Source organism: Gossypium arboreum, chromosome 5 (genome assembly GCF_025698485.1).
Source record: "Gossypium arboreum isolate Shixiya-1 chromosome 5, ASM2569848v2, whole genome shotgun sequence".
Taxonomy (NCBI): Eukaryota; Viridiplantae; Streptophyta; class Magnoliopsida; order Malvales; family Malvaceae; genus Gossypium; species Gossypium arboreum.
The window spans coordinates 43,927,025-43,939,979 of NC_069074.1; the positions used below are offsets into that span (position 1 = coordinate 43,927,025).

Sequence of the window (12,955 nt, forward strand, 5' to 3'; positions counted from 1 at the left end):
CATTAGTCCATAAGTCCTGTGCCAAAAGAATATTATATCTGGTGGTTGCTATGGTCATGGTCGAGCAAGACATGGTAGTCGTGGAGAACCTTTCCCAGTGGAGTTTTTGGTTCCTATGCGATGATGAGCTTTGGGGCTCTTTATAACTGTGATAGAATCAGGAACTTTTTAAGAAATATAATGAAGCATAATTACTCATAATGAAATAGCCAAAACTATAAATTATTCAATAAAAATTATAAATACTAAAATTAAAATAATATTAAAAGAAAATGAAATAAAAAGCATTTAATTAAGATAAATAAAGATAAAAGTGAAAATAAAAATAAAAAATAAAAAGTTTTTAAACATCGCCATCGTCGGATGGTTCGCGAGGGGGTGGTGGCGATGAGATATGGAAGTGCTGACAAATCTGATGTAGAGTCACATCAATGTGATCAAAGCGCTGAAAACATTGCTGTTCAAATCATGTAAGGTGCTCAGAGATGTCAAAATATGAAGCCGCCGCATAAACTGGTCGATGGATGGGGGGTGGATGAGACAGTAGGTCCTCATGACGTGGAGGGACATCATCAGTAATGTCCTCTAGGTCCTCCTCCTCGATGGACTGGATGAGGCAGTACTGAGGAGGGTAGGTGCCACGTTGTTTCTCGATCATCCTCATACTTAGCATGCTCGAGATGCCTTGTGAGGACATCTGGCCGATGAGAGTAAGGGAGGATGATTGTGCTGCTGTGTTGAGGAGCCCGAAGTGCCGAGCCAGTTGAGTCACATAGGGCCCGATAGAGATGACCTCTCTCCTATGTCGCTCCGTTTGATGGCGGATGGCGAGGGCGATGAAGTAAGCAAGGTCGAGGACATGCCCATTCACCATGCTCTATATGAAATAAGCATCATGGGTGGTGAAGATGTCGGTGCTCTCTCGTCTCTCTGTTAGAGTGTGAGCCAAGATGGCGTGTCGGTACCTCAAGCATGGAGGGAGAGCCGATGCATTGGAGCGGCTAGGATCGTAGGTGACCGAGGCAGGGACAAGGCCCCTCCAGCATTTTATGGGGGAGTAGTAGATGTGGTGATGGAGAGTGTCGAATTCATTATCGTCAATGAATTCCTCCATTTATAGCCCTAGTGCAATCTCGAACTCGAGTATGCTCAGCTGGCTACTAGACCACTAAGGTGGAACTGGACTATTCCAGGATCATCGAAATTGGTCATTAGGTCTAAAGATGGAACATCGAACAGAGCTCCAATGTGAACTCGAGATACGTTAGCTTGACGATCTTAAAGAAGAGCCCCCACGGGTCAGTCGTCAGGAGGGCTCGGACCGCGTTAGCCAAATGAATCTATTCTAGTGCGGCCTAGTCAATGAAGCCACCCACACCCAGGGGTTTGGCCTGTAATAACTGATATAATTCATCTTGGGGTCCCAAGGGAACTTGGAGGAACGGGTGCCTAATCTCCGTGGTAGGACCTGAGGATGACGCTGCTCCTTTTCTCTTCTTTGAAGCGGGGACAGCGATTTTCTTTCCTCGTGAGGATGACATAGTATATGCAAACGAGAGGAGCTTGGGGCGTCGGAATCGGTGTTGTAGGCAGCGCACGGGCATGGGGGGTATGGCGTGTAAAGTTGCAGCGACTAGGGTTAGGGATTTTTGGGGAGGGAGATGATGAATAGTGAGGGGTTTATATAGATTTTGGGGTACACGGCCATGGGACATGCCCGTGTGTTTTGCGAATTTTAAATTTGGGCGCGTCTGATATTCGACCTATTCCCATGTTCTTTGGGCATGTGGGTGCACACGGCCATGTCGCACGGTCGTGTCTTGCTTCGTTCGCTTCTCCCACTCCCGTATACATAGGTCCATGCCCGTGTTAATTTGACAGGTTCGCCCACGAGTGATGGGCACAGGTATGTTGCACGCCTGTTCTAACTTGATAGGTTCACCCACGGTTTCAAGGCACGTGCGTGTCACACGCCCATGTTGTTTTCGCAAGTTCTCCCACGGCCATGTCGCACGACCGTGGAGACTTATCGCTTCCCGTGTTGGGGAAAAAAATTTGCCCTATTTTTAAATAGCCTAATGCACGCCCGTGTGCCTGGCCGTGTGGTCTTTAGAAAGCCTGCGTTCCATAATTTAGTTAGTATGTTAGATGTTAAAAGCTAAAATTTAAAGAAATTAATACTGTTAGTGCTCAGGTTACCTCCTGAGAAGTGCTTATTTATAGTCTAAGCTCGACTTACGTTTTTGGTGTGTGATCATGGTGGCTTGAAGAGTTTACACTCCTCATCCCTGGGATCAACTTTATAAACATAAGGTTTAAGATGAGTATTGTTTACCTTAAATGTGCTGAATTTAGGATGTATTACCTCGACTGTACCATATGGGAAAATATTGAGTACCGTAAGAGGAATTTCTTCATTAGGTTCAGAAGTGGCAGTGCGAGGATCTGCTGCATCTAGTAGTACTTTGTCTCCAACCTTAAGTTGATTTGGTGAGGTATTGAGCTTGTCCGGGCTCGGTTTTGGTTTATCGGGTGTTATCGGTTTCTGTGTCTACCATTCATCTATCTCCTCAATTTGTAGCCTTCATTTTTCATAGATAGTCCTTTGTTGTTGTTTGAACACGGCTCATATGTGTTCTTCGAAACTATTTCCTGCATAAAGGGTTTCACCACATGATCAGTACTAGTAGAATGATTTATACAACCAGCTTCAATTTTTGATGTGTTACTCGAATTACGATCTTGAAGGGTGATTGTTTCGTCTCCCACACGAAGTGTGAGTTAACCTGTACCAACATAAATAATGGTTATAACAGTCGCTAAAAAGCGTCGTCCTAAAATTAAAGGTGCGTTACTATCATCTTCCATGTCTAGAACAACAAATTCTACTGGGTATATAAATTTATCGATCTTAACAAGAACATCTTCAATGATACCCCTAGGAAATCTAATGGTTTTATCAGCCAATTGAATGCTCATCCTAGTTTGTTTGGGTTTCCCAAGACCTAGCTGTTTAAACATTTTATAAGGCATAATATTAATTCTTGCCTCTAAGTCAACCAATGCATTATGAACATCTAAACTACCAATTAAACAAGGAATCGTAAAACTCCCTGGATCCTTCAATTTGTTGGGTAGCTTATTCTGTAATATGGCTGAGCAAACACATTCAACTCCACATGCGACGCCTCATCCAACTTTCATTTATTTGTTAAAAGCTCCTTTAAAAACTTGACTACGTTTGGCATCTGCGAAAGGGTTTCAATAAATGGTAAGTTAATATTTAGTTTCTTTAAAAGTTTAAGGAATTTGTCAAATTGTTCGTCTGATTAGTCTTTCCTTGTCGCATTGGGGTATGACACACGAGGTTTATATTCTGTACTTATCAGCTTTGGGTCATTGTGGCCTACCTCATCCTTTCCTTTGCTTACCACCGTTTCTGGCCTTGGTTCTGCAACTAACCCTTCCTCATCTTGAATGGTAATCGGGTTGAGTTGCTCCCTTGGGTTAGATTCAGTGTTGCTTGGTAGGTTACCTTGTGGTCATTTGGAAATCAACTTGGCGAGCTGTCCAATCTGAGTTTCAAGCCCCTGGATTGATGCTTGTTGATTTTTGAGTGCCGTCTCGATATTCTAAAAATGAGTTTCTGATATCGAGATAAATTTGGTTAGCATCTCCTCAAGGTTCGGCTTTTTCTCCTGCTGGCACGGTGGTTGCTGAAAGCTTGGAGGGGGTGGTGGTCTCTGATTTCCTTGGCCTCCCCATGAAAAATTTGGGTGGTTCCTCCAACTTGCATTGTAAGTATTGCTATAAGGATTGTTTTGAGATCGAGGATTGTTACCCATGTAATTTAACTGCTTGTTCTCCATGTTGTGGCCATAAGGTGGGTATTCTGAATAGCTCAATCCACCTCCATTTGCTTCACATTGCATTACTGAGTGTACCTGTGAGGAACCAAGTAAACCATCAATTTTTTTATTTAATAATTCTACCTGATTGGAGAGCATGGTGACTGAATCGACATTAAAACGCCGGCTGCTTTCGTTGGCTTTATCCTCATGACTTGCCACTGATAGTTATTCAGTGACAACTCTTCTATAAATTCATAAGCATCTTCAGGTGTCTTATTATTGATAGTTCCGCCAGCGGCTGCGTCGATCATCTATCGAGTCGAAATGTTCAGGCCATTGTGAAACATTTGGACTTGTAGCCAGAGTGGTAACCCATGGTGAAGGCATCTTCGCAAAAGGTCCTTGTATCTCTCCCATGCATCGTAGAGTGTTTCTAAATCCATCTATACAAAAGAGGAGATATCATTACGTAATTTGGTTGTTTTAGCCAGCGAAAAATATTTTAATAAAAACTTTTCGGTCATTTGTTCCCAAGTAGTGATTGATCCTCGTGGCAAAAAGTTCAACCACTGTTTAGCCTTATTCCTCAACAAAAAGGGAAACAACTGAAGGCGAATGGCGTCATCAGAAACACCATTAATTTTAAAAGTGTTACAAAATTCTAAGAAATTCGCCAAGTGAGCGTTGCGATCCTCATCCTGCAAACCATCAAACTGAACAAATTGTTGAATCATTTGAATGGTGTTAGGTTTTAGTTCAAAATTATTTGTAGCAACAGCAGGCCTAACTGTGCTTGATTCAATTCCTGTTAAAGAAGGTTTAGCATAATCATACATAGTGCGCGGAGCAGGATTCTAATTAACAGCAATCGCAGGAGGTAGCGGATTTTCTTGGTTTTCAGCCATATCTTCGGTTGTGGTAGAAGTATCATCCTCTTGCTCTTCCTCTGTGTATCGTAAGCTTCGCCTTATTTCTCTTTGATTTCTGTGAACTGTTCGATCGATCTCACTATCAAACAGTAATGGTCCTGACGGGTTTCTTCTGGTCATAAACTAGAAAAACCTGTCAAAAGAGAATAAATGAATAATTAGAAAATAAAATTAAAAATAAAAATAAAAATTTGAATTGCAAAATAAAATGGCTAAAGTAATAAAAATCGAGTATTTCTAATATCCTAGTTCCTCGGCAACGGTGTCAAAAACTTGTTACGTGATATTCGTGACATGTTTTAAAGATTTAAAATCGTTCTTGAGACTAACTTATTATCACAATTAAGGCAAGTGTACCTATCGAACAGTAGTATAGTTCAGCAAGACCAGATTGTCGAACCCAAATGAACCACGAGTACTAGTATTTACTTTCTTTTTATTATCTAGCCTAAAATTTAAGAGGTTTGGTTATCTAAACTAATTACTAAACTAAGAATGCACAGAAAGAAAATTTGGGAAAAGTACTTTCGGGAAAATTCGATTGATTAAGACAATACCTAAGGAAAAATCCACCTAGACTTCACTTGTTATTTGACTCTGAATCAGACGATTTATTCATTTGACTTGATCCGTAGAAATCCCTAAGTTATATTATTATCTCTCTCAAGACTAATAATGTCTAACCCTTGGTTGAATAATTAAAATCTCTTTCTAATTAACACCCTAGAATTGCATTAACTCGATCTATGGATTCCCTTACTAGGTTTTACCCTAATCCGGCAAAATCTTGTCACCCTATCTCTAGGCGCGCAATCAACTCTGCTTAATTATGACAATTTTACTCTTAGTCAGGGTCTATTCCTCTTCTGAATAAGAGCTTAGCTTGAATCAATATCCTGGAATATTAAAACAAGAATTAAGAACAAGTCAAATATTTATTATTCAATTCAGATAATAATAACAAGATTCGTCTTAGGTTTCATTCCCCTTAGGTATTTAGGGTGTTTAGTTCATACTTATGAAAGAAAACATCTTAAAAGCATAAAGATAACAAAACATAAGAAAACCCAAAACTCCTAAAGGAACTTGAAGGGATATCTTAAGTCTTAATAATGAATCCGGCTTCTGAGATGGATCAATCAGCTTTCCTTGAGTAATTCCTTGTTCTTACTCTGCGTCCCCCTCTTAAGTGCCTTCTCAGGTGTTTAAATAGGCTTTTGAATGCCTAAGAGCCCTAAAAATTGGCCTTTTTCAAATAGGACTATACTTGGGCTCGGTAGGGACACGCCCGTGTGCGATTACTCCAGCCCGTGGTCAAGGCTGTTGAATATGCACGGGCATGTAGTCTACCCGTGTAAGTCGTGCTTCAATCCTACCAAATGGACACGACGGCGTGACACGCCCGTGTGAGGAAGTCCAGGCTATGTTGATTTCCCACGTAGGTCCATTTTATTCATTTTCAGAACGTTTCTCGCTCTTTTTACTCTCCTATGCTCACCTAAGTATAAAACATGAAATTAAAGAATTAGGAGCATCGAATTTACCAAATCTAAGGAGAAACCATTCATAAATGGGCTAAGCATGGGATAAAAATATGTATAAATTACGGTTTATCAGTGCATCTATTAAACAAGTTGATGTGAAATTTATAAAAAATTAATTAGAGGTAGCTAGAGTCTGCCCATTCATGGCAACACAGGTGGTGCACATGATGGTTCTTTTAGATCTGGTGCCCTAAGTATAGCATATTCGTTTGTAAACTTGTAATTTTTTTAAATTAATTGGTTAATAAATAATTCATTAATTACATTAATATTTTTTGTATATTGTCGTCATGTGGTTTTTGCATGCAAAGCAAAATAGAAGCAAATATTGGTTCACTAGTTGTCGAATGTTTAAACTATTACTAAGCAGTATTACGTGGTCGATTTTTAATACAATAAAATAGCTTTTATTAGTAGGCAAACCTAAACATATCCTTAGTCTAACTAAAAATGATCAAACTGATTGAAAGACTAATATGTTGTTTATCAAGTCTAGTTGGGGACATGCCTTATCTTGGGCACCGGAGCGGATGACTCCCAGAAGATAGAGACATAGATGTGATTGACTAGATTGATAGTACATCTGAATGGACCAAATAATAATATGCCTTAAATCCATTTATGGATTTATTCACTTGTGATGTTTAAAGTTTGACATACCTCAATCTTGAGTGGATGATGGATTATGTGTGCGTGACTTGTATGGATTATGTAACAACTTGTTTTCAATTGTGTCAAAAATAGTGATTTTGATACCATGATTTTGAACAATGAGCTAGTACTTTATTATTATTTTTAATATCCATAGAGTTATTAAAGTGTCATATTAAAATTTGGTTAGAAAATTTTAACGTTTATATAGTTAATTAAGTAAAAGTATTAAATCGTAAAATTTGCAAAAGTTAATAGCTAGAAGTCTAATTATATTAAATAGTTATAAATCATGAATTAAGGGCTTTATGTGGTAAATCTACTAATTTACTTTATGGTGGATGGTTAGGTGATAGTTTTATATGAAATTTGGTTAATTAACAAAGGTTAAAATGGTAAATTAATAAATAAATTTAAAACAAAAGATGACAAAGCATAGTATCATCTTCATTTCACCACCACCATCGATTCTTAAAAAGAAAAACACCATCTTTTAGCTCATTTAGGTTCGATGAGCTATTTCAAGTGAATGGCATGTGTTTTTCATTAATTTTTAGTGATTTTTATGCTTTTGAGTTCATTGTAGGGTTAATCTAGATAACCTAGGGATTAATTCGTGAAACTATTAACTATTTTAAGTTATGCCATTGATGAATTTATGATGTTTTTAAGTTTGATGATAGATTTATAAGCTTGATAGTTAAATAGGACTATTTTGTAAAGTAATTTTAGTTAATTTTAAAGTTTAAGGACTAAGTTGTTAAAATAACAAAGTAACATGAGATTCTTGTAAAAGTATGATGAATATGGGCTGTATGGGAATATCAGAAGATTCGGTTGGCCTTGTTTGGGTTAAATTATGATTGTATTGAAAGTTTCAGTTTTAGAGGTTAAATCGAATAAAAGGTAAAAGTTTAGGGTCAAAGTGTAAAATCACAATTAAGGGTCAAATATGTGAATTTAAGTGTTTTATGATATTTGAATTGGTTAACTGAATAAAATTATTATATTTAGATCAAGAAATGGATTAGTCAGTTGATAATTAAAAGAAAGGAAAAGTCATCGAATAGTTGTCGTTGAAGTGTTCATAGCTATTATGTTTTGGTAAGTTCGTGTTACATTTATTATGTTTGTTAATGTATTAATTAATTATATGTTTGGTTATATGAATATGAATGATTATATGACCTATTGAATAGTTATGAAATGGGTCAATAATAGATGGAAATGTAAAGTTTGAACAGGTGTTGATTTTAGAAAAACAGGATAAGCCCGAGTGAACTTAGTGAATATCTAGGATACAAACGACATTTCATTAGGGCATTTCAGGAACTAGTTGTCGGTGAATATAGTTTCAGGTAATTTGTATCGATGTTATAGTTCCAGGTACTCTATGCCAGTGATTACAGTTTCAGGTACCATGTACCGATGATAGATACCATACCAATGGCTTGAGATCTTGCATGTGTTGCAGATTCTCTAAAGCTTGTGTAAGCAGCATCGTATATCGATTAATGTTCCTTTATCAACTTGTATGAGCATTACCCCTCGCGTATCCGAAGTCAATTTACTATAGTTTTCTAGGAAAAATAGTTTGTTATTGAAATGGAAATGAAACAAGATGACATGATGAGTTATGTCATGTAGGTTATAAATTGGAATGTGATTCTTGGTATGTTATGATTTAATGATATGTTTTATTAAGGCCTACCAATTGATTTGGTAGGAATTATGAAACAAGGCAAATGAATGTTAATTCTATGTTATGTATGAATTGTAAACTTAAATTAAAAGGTATGTGAGGTTTTGTTTTATGAACTTACTAAGCTTTAAGTAAGCTTACTCTATTTGGTTGTCTTCTTTGTAGATTGTGGGACTCTTGCTACTAATTGGAACATCATTGAAGATTACACCATCCGACAACACTTTCGGTAGCTATTTGTTTGTTTTGGTCCCATTATAAGTGGCATGTAAATAGGGTTTCAGTATGTTTATGCTAATAGGTATCTTGGTGATAAATTGTGCCATTTGATATGTAAACATGTATTTGGTATTTTTGGTGGTTTGAATTGGTAGCTTATCATTTGATGTTTATCTGGAAAAGTTGTCGTGGTATGATCATTTTGTTTGATACTTAATAAATTTTGGCTGGGTTATGTGACAGCCCAAAATAGACCCTAGCCGGAATGTGGTTTCGGGACCACTAAACCGAGTCATAAAAATAATTAATTGTTATATTCTATGCTTACTATGTGTGTGCATACATATGTGGAAATTTCATTCTCTAATTTTACCCATTTGTATGAGAAAGTATTAAATAGGGATCAAAGTGAAACATGGTGAAATATGATAGGCTAATTTTAAATGGCTTGTTAGTACATGTTAACAAAAGGTGGAGTTGCATGTCAAATAATCCCTTCCTAAGGAGGAGTGGCCGGCCATGACAAGGTTATGGGCAAGGGAACATGTTTCCAACATGTTTTGCTAGTGGTGTATGTAGGAAGTCATAAAATAAAGACTAGCATTAAAAAAAAAAAATTGTTCATCCATTCTAAACACTTTGGCCGAATGTCCTAAAGAAAGAAAAAGAAAAATTTGTTCATCCTTTCTCATCTTCTTGGCCGAAAATACTAAGGGAAAAGGGGGAGGATATTTGCTTCATGCTTGGGTTGGAAGAGACCTAGAAGGAGATTTGGCTAAGTTTGCATCAAGATTAAGGTATGTATGAGGTTGTGTTGGGAGTTTCATGCATGGTTTGGTTGCTAATTTGATGTGCATGTTAGCCATGGCTCAAATCCTTGTTATGCCATGGAAATGGTATTTGGCCAAAGTTGTTATGGTGATAAAGCCATTGCATGCTAAGTGTGAAGCTTGATGATGATGCATGCAATGATGGATTGTCTACTCTTGAGTAAGATTTTGAGTTTTCTTTTGTGTTTAACCATGATTGAAGTTGAATGGAGCATGATTGTCATATTCGCCATGATGCATTCATGAGCATGGTTCATGCTTCTTGCATGTTAGTTAAAATTTGTATTCTTGGATGGCTATGGACACCTTGAAATTCGGCCATGCTCATATTGTATATATATGTTTGCACATGATGTTTTGGCTATGAAGTAAGTGATGAATATATTGGTTTAAAGAAGAAGATGTGGAAGAATGCTTGTGAAATTGCAAGCACAATTCGGCCTAGCACACATATAAGTGCTTGATGCTATATTATAAGTTTTGGGCCACAATGTGCAAAGCATTAACTAGTAAAATGCATGCTGTTTTTGTGAGGTATTAAGTGCAAAATTGGCCTCAACATGTACATGAATATTTGGCCTTGGGTAGCCTATTGAAGGCCTTAGCTTTTCCTTGATGCTCAAATAAATTGTATTGAATTGCTTGATGTAGTATAAAATGTGCATGACCATTGTGTATTCAAGCTAAAGAGTGGCCATATGACCATTTAAACTCCTTGTCATATTCGCCATAAGCAAGCACAATGAGGTTTTAATAAATTGAATTTGTTTGAATTAGCTCAAGAGCTAAGAGGGCCACAATTGGACAAGGGGAAGGAAAAGGTGATCAAATAGCCGAAAAAGCCGTTCGACAACATCCGAGGTAAGTCCTCAAGAAGTGACCTTACTTGAATTATGTGAGATGAAGTATGGATGTGTATGATTATTGATTTATGTGTGTATGAGAAATTGAATGATACGGGCTAAGTCCCAAAGGCGAATATGCTTGTGAATATATGTGCGTTTGAGCCTTAGTAACGAAAATGAAATATGTATGTCCAATGATTATTGATGTATGTGTACATGAGAAATTGAATGATATCCGGGCTAAGCCCGAAGACAATTATGCTGGAAATTATATCCGGCTAAGACCAAGGCAATTGTGCTAGTGGCTATATCCGGGCTAAGACCAAGGCATTCGTGCGAGTTATTCTATCCGGGCTAAGACCGAAAGCATTTGTGCACGTGATTATATCCGGTTATATTCAAGAAGAATCTTGGGCTGGAGGTGAGTGTTGGTTGCTGTAATGAATTCAATTAGTACACTCGAAAAGCCCAAAGGATAAGGTACGTTATATGTGCATTGGAAAGTCGACATGTTTGAGCAACATTTGCTCAATCGACTAATAATTTCAGTTATTGAATTGATTGATACTTTGTGAAAGTATATAATGATGAAGTGTGAAGTAAGAATGTGTATTAATGAAATGATGCATTTGGCTATGTGAATGTATTGCTGTAATTAGAGTTGATTATATTCCTTGAGACTTACTAAGCATAAAAAATGCTTACCCGTTACTTTGGCTCTCTGTTTTATAGATTTATTTCTCGATAGCAATCGGATTCGGGATCAATAAAGTCGAAGTCATCCACACTATCCACGCCTCTATTTTGGTATAAATTTTGGTTGAACTTTGAAATGGCATGTATAGGACTACCCTTGTTGGTTGAATATGTTGTGATGTATATATGTACGGCCATGCGAAAATGGCTCGTAAAAGTGAAGTATCGACTTAGACTAATTGTGGGTTGTATGTATATATTTGGTGTCATGATGTGGCTATGGCTTGGAAATGGGAATGTTGGTCATATGATCAGCCATTGGCATGGTTAAAATGATCATATATGAACCTATGTATGGCAAGACTAGTTGGTTCATGGAGACTACCAAATAGGTAAGACCTACCTTAAAAAGCAGATCTTTGCCAATTGCAGTGATATGAATGTGAAAAATCACCAAAATTGTAGGAATGGAAATAGTGAATAAGCTATGTAAATGAACCTTGATGAGTCTATTTTCATATGGAAGAAACGAAATGGTCATAGGAGTTACATGTTAAGAGATATTAAAGCTATTGTTAGACAGGGCGAAACAGTTTCTGGGTTCCCTGTCGCAATTTTAAAATTTACTATAAATTATCCAAAAGAATTAGGAGACATACCTTATATTTACAGATTCCATTTTGAGTCTAGTTTCATTAGAAACAAACGGCACCAGCATTAAAGCCCTGTACAGAGAGATATTCAAGTTATACCGTGCGAAGGTCAGAGCAGTCGATCCCTGTATCATGGGTGACTTTAACTAATAAACTGTACCAATTGGCCCGACCAAAATTCTAGAAATAAATCCATGGATGGATATATGAGTCTAAATTCAGGAAAATTTACAAAACCAGTTTCCGAGTTTTGAAACTCGAGATATGATTTTAAAGGCGACAGTGGCGCAGTTTTCCAGCCTGACTGGAAATGTCAAATGGATGGGCAAAACAAGTGAACTTGGCTTGTTAACCCCTCGTGTCCGACAACGGCGATGGTCTCGGGTTCGGGTGTTACAATTTTATTGGTATCGAGCCACGGTTTAGTCGATTCTAGGACTACCGTGATGTGTTTGGGGTCTAGCTATACATGCCATTAAATGATGAATCGATAGTGTGGTGATTTCGACAATTTGACTTTGTGTTTGTTTATAGCAATGGATCCGATCCCAACCGAAGCGATAGGCGATGATGTGGAGAGTGTGGCGCTGCTCCCGCAAGGGACAACGCCGCGGACTCTCAACCTATGGCCAGCAATCCTAATGACGAGGCTAGGCAAGCCTTTTATAGTGTGATGAACGAATGGTTTAATCAATACATTCGAACCAACACTACTGTTCCACAACCTCCATTCCCGACAAATGCAACCCCGCACCTACAATACCTCCGTTGATGACCAAATAAGGTCAAGTAAGCCCTAGTCGATAGGATTCAAAACATGGGGCCACTGAATTTAAGGCTACGGATGATGATGATGCCGAAGCGAGCTGAATTTTGGTTAGATAACACTATCCGGTGCTTGATGAGCTATCCTGTACACCCGATGAGTGCTTAAAGTGTACCATCTCCTTGCTACGCGAGTCCGCCTACTATTGGTGGAGTACTCGACTTGTGGTGCCTAGAGAGCAAGTGACTTGGGAATTCTTTCAAACCGAG

At 37.9% G+C, this 12,955-nt stretch overlaps 1 non-coding gene across 1 annotated transcript; it reads left to right on the forward strand.

Moving 5' to 3' along the window:
- The first annotated feature begins 4,220 nt into the window (after window positions 1–4,220).
- LOC128293567 (small nucleolar RNA R71) lies at window positions 4,221–4,327 on the forward strand. Its single transcript, XR_008283748.1, has one exon. It is a non-coding gene; the product is annotated as a small nucleolar RNA R71 (small nucleolar RNA).
- Window positions 4,328–12,955: the final 8,628 nt, after the last annotated feature.